At 39.2% G+C, this 3784-nt stretch overlaps 1 long non-coding RNA gene across 1 annotated transcript; it reads right to left on the bottom strand.

The window, feature by feature from the left end:
* Positions 1–332: 332 nt before the first annotated feature.
* On the bottom strand, positions 333–3339 carry LOC133755619 (uncharacterized). The gene is made up of 3 exons (XR_009865427.1): positions 3283–3339; positions 1859–1909; positions 333–383 (listed from the first exon to the last, which is right to left on the bottom strand). It is a non-coding gene; the product is annotated as an uncharacterized LOC133755619 (long non-coding RNA).
* Between the last annotated feature and the right edge of the window lie 445 nt (positions 3340–3784).

Here is a 3784-nt window from a genome sequence, read left to right as displayed (position 1 = left end):
CCCAGTCTGCAGTGCCAGGCCTCCCACATGGGCGCTGGTTGCGGCCTAGCTGCTCCACTTCTGATCCAGCTTTCTGCTGGTGCACCTAAGAGGGCAGCAGAGGACTCCTGCACCCACATGGGAAACCTAGAGGAAGCTCCTGGCTCTATAGTTCATACTGGCCCAGTTCCAGCCATTGCAGCCATTTGGGAAGTGGACCAGCATTTGCAAGGCCTCGCTTTCTCTCTTTGTCTCTCTCTGTTTCTCTCTCTCTCTCTATCTACCTACCTACCTCTCTGTAATACTTTCACATGAATAAGAATAATTCTTTTAAAAAATTTGTTCGAACTCACCATTCATTAGGGTCTTCCACAGTGACAGAGTGCAGTTTACCCTGGTTTGGGCTAGGAGATTATAAAGCAAAAGTACACAATCAGAAAGGATGCTGATTTTAAGCTAAGTTTTTCAGATGAAATCAGTACAGTTATTCTAGATACAAATGGATTTTTACTCATATGTTTGAGGGTCTTTCCAAAAGTTTGTGGAAATTAAATAAGAACGTTAAGTTACTTTAGTGCAAAATAATTTTATTTTTATTTATTAATGATGTTGATTCATTCATGTGTGACCTAGTAGATTATAAACTTACTTTGTTGGATCAGAGAGCTATAGGTACTCATAAACTAGGTGGTCTTTAGTCACTACTTAAACCCAGTGTTGATGTTATTAGGAACACAACTTCATATTTCAGGTATAAACTTCTTAGTGATATGAGCTTAGTAATGCTCTAGATATAATTAAAACTATTATTAACTTAGTCACAGAGAGGGATAGCCCTTTGTGGTGCCACTTCATTCAACTCAACTTCAATTTGTAGGGACACATCCCTCTCACCTCACCTAAATTCTTGATTCTCAAGTCTCACCTTCACCTCCTTACTTCCTTACTTTCACCCATGTTTGTGGTTCTTGTCCATGAGATATGGTCAGGTAGCTGCAGACCTGAGTCAGGGGTTCATTCATCCAATAGTGTGTCTGGCATGGGTTATGGGTGTCTTGAGGCTTTGGGGACATTTCTAGGGTCTGTTAGTTTTCTTTTTCTGTGCTTAGGGCTCCTCTTCTCTGTGCTCAATTTTACCTTTTCCTTATTGCAAACAGGATTCCTTCTCAATTCCTTTTTGTTATATGATGAATATTGTCCCCCAAATTTGATTATTTATATCCTTAGCCTTGTAACTCACAATGTGAGCTGATGTGCTAATAGGCTCACTGGAAACTAAGCAGTTAAGACGAGGTTCTATTGGCATAGAGTGAGCTCCTAATCCAATAAGACTGGTGTCCTTATAAAAAGAAAAAATGTGAATGCAGGCACAAACAGAAAGCATGCCATGTACATATGTGAGCAGAGACCTGGGTAAGGACTCTCTAAGTGCCAAGGAATACCATAGATGGACAGCAATTGACAATAGCTAGGAGAGAGAGGCATAGAACAGATACATTGTTACTGACCTCAAAAAAGGCTATGTGCAGTAGTTCATTTTCCAGTTCTAACCCCTAGGTCTGTTATATAATAAATTTGTTTAAGACACTCAGTTTGTCATATGTTGTTACATTAGCTCTAGCAAATGAACACTGCCCACTCTACTTCAGTCGCATGCACAAATGATCTGATAGTTTTCCAAGAATTTTGGAACTAGTTATCAAAATGGGAAGAAGTCTGTTTCTTCTGACCTGTTCCTCTTTTATAGAACTGGATGCAAAAAAGAAAAAAAGTTACAAACAAAAGCTGGCACTGCTTTAGAAACAGTTTTGAAGGAAATCTACATTTAATATGTATTTAGACATATGTGTGTATATCTGTATAGAAGTAGGTATCTGACCTTTCATTTTCGACTCCGCCATGAGTGGATGCTGCTTCATTTAGAGCAGGGCTGCGGGTTAAATTGTACATAATCAAACACCACGTGAATTCATGAACTTCATTTTTTATTCAAATTAGTTATAATTGATCTATAATTTTAAATTGGTTAAACCTAAAAAGTCACAGTTATTTAAAAATTTCAGATGAAATCAGTACAGTTATTCTAGATACAAATGGATTTTTACTCATATGTTTGAGGGTCCTTCTAAAAGTTTGTGGAAGTGTGTCTGGCATGGGTTATGGGTATCTTGAGGCTTTGGGACATTTCTAGGGTCTAGGTTATTTTTCTGTGCTTAGGGCTCCTCTTCTCTGTGCTCAATTTTACCTTTTCCTTATTGCAAACAGGATTCCTCCTCAATTCCTTTTTGTTATACAATGAATTTGATTATTTATATCCTTAGCCTTGTAACTCACAATGTGAGCTGATGTGCTAATAGGCTCACTCCTTTTTGTCCAAAGTAAAAAAGTTTTATACAGTGGAAATTAAACTCTTAGGCCTATAAAATAAATATTCATGCCTCAAGACTTTTTGAAAATGTTATTAACTGTAACAATTTCATTATCTATGGGTTTAATGATATTAAAACACATGTACACAGCATACACTGACCAAATCAGGGTAATTAGCATTTTCATCTCATTATTCTTTCATTATGTTTGGAGATGCTGAGATTCTCTCTTCCAGTTCTTTGTAAAATATGTAATAGGCTATTGTCAGCCCACTGTGCAGTGGAACTGTAGGACTTACTCCTTCTAACTTTCTTTTGATACCCATAGTACAGCCACTCTCTGTAACTACCTCCTAGACCTCTTCAAGTTCTGGGTACCTATACCTCTTGTCCCAACTGATTTCCAGCTTTAACAGCCTCCCTCTCACCATCTCCTTGATTAAACCCATCATGGTTGCCTTTCCTGCTCCATAGATAGGGTTGAATCACTGCAAGCTAGAAGCAAGAGTTCCACCCAATGTGATAGTGGGTTTGGGCTGAGTGGATTAGCCTCACATGGTGGCAGTGCCCTGGAGCATGAGGGATTGATCCTGGGAATATTAGCTCCTTTCTTTTCACTGAAACCTCCTGTTTTCCCTGCCTACATCTACCAAGTGTTTGCTTCCAAAATGGGTTCTCTTCTCCCTTGTGTCACTGTGCATCTCACACACAGGTATTCTGATAGCTGCCTGGGTTCTGAATTGTGATAGGCTCAGGTTTCTAAAGTACACAAACATATCATGAGTACATATTTTCTGACCTGGCCCACTTTTTTACATCTAGGTAGAAAACACAAACAGGTTACACACAGACACTGACAGGCTGTCAATTAACTGTGTGCTGTCATAACGACTCCAAAATGGTTTCCCATGCAGACAACAGAAAACAAACTCACCTATTATTGACATTCTGGCTAGGGACAACCAAAATGTCTGTCAACGGATTATCATCCCTGTGAAAACAAACGAAAAACCAAAAATACCATCAGACAATTTGGAAGAAATGATGCTCTTTCCAGACAGGAGTTTCAGGGAACAAAGAATAAGTCATACATGCGAAAGCCTAGGGACACATGATGGGAACTAAAGCCACAGTTTAGGATCATGACAGCGAGACCTGTAAGCCTGCCTCAAAATATGCTTGTGTGTGTATGTGAGGGTGTGTGTGTCCATATGTGCTTGTGTATGTGTGTGTGTGTGTGTCCTTGTGAATGTAATTATTTACTAGAAATAGAAGGAAGCAAGGGGAAGCACCAATGTGATGGTTAAGAATCCTTCCCCACATTCTGTTCTCTGTCTCGTTCTGGTCAATGTCAGATAAATTTGGGAAATGAGAGGGAAATGACAGTGTAGGGATGGGGAAATCCATCTGGATAAAAGTTGATGTAAGGTTACAAA

Source organism: Lepus europaeus, unplaced genomic scaffold (genome assembly GCF_033115175.1).
Source record: "Lepus europaeus isolate LE1 unplaced genomic scaffold, mLepTim1.pri SCAFFOLD_633, whole genome shotgun sequence".
Lineage (NCBI taxonomy): Eukaryota > Metazoa > Chordata > Mammalia > Lagomorpha > Leporidae > Lepus > Lepus europaeus.
Note: the sequence above shows the minus strand (reverse complement) of the source record. Positions and strands in the feature narration are given on the sequence as shown.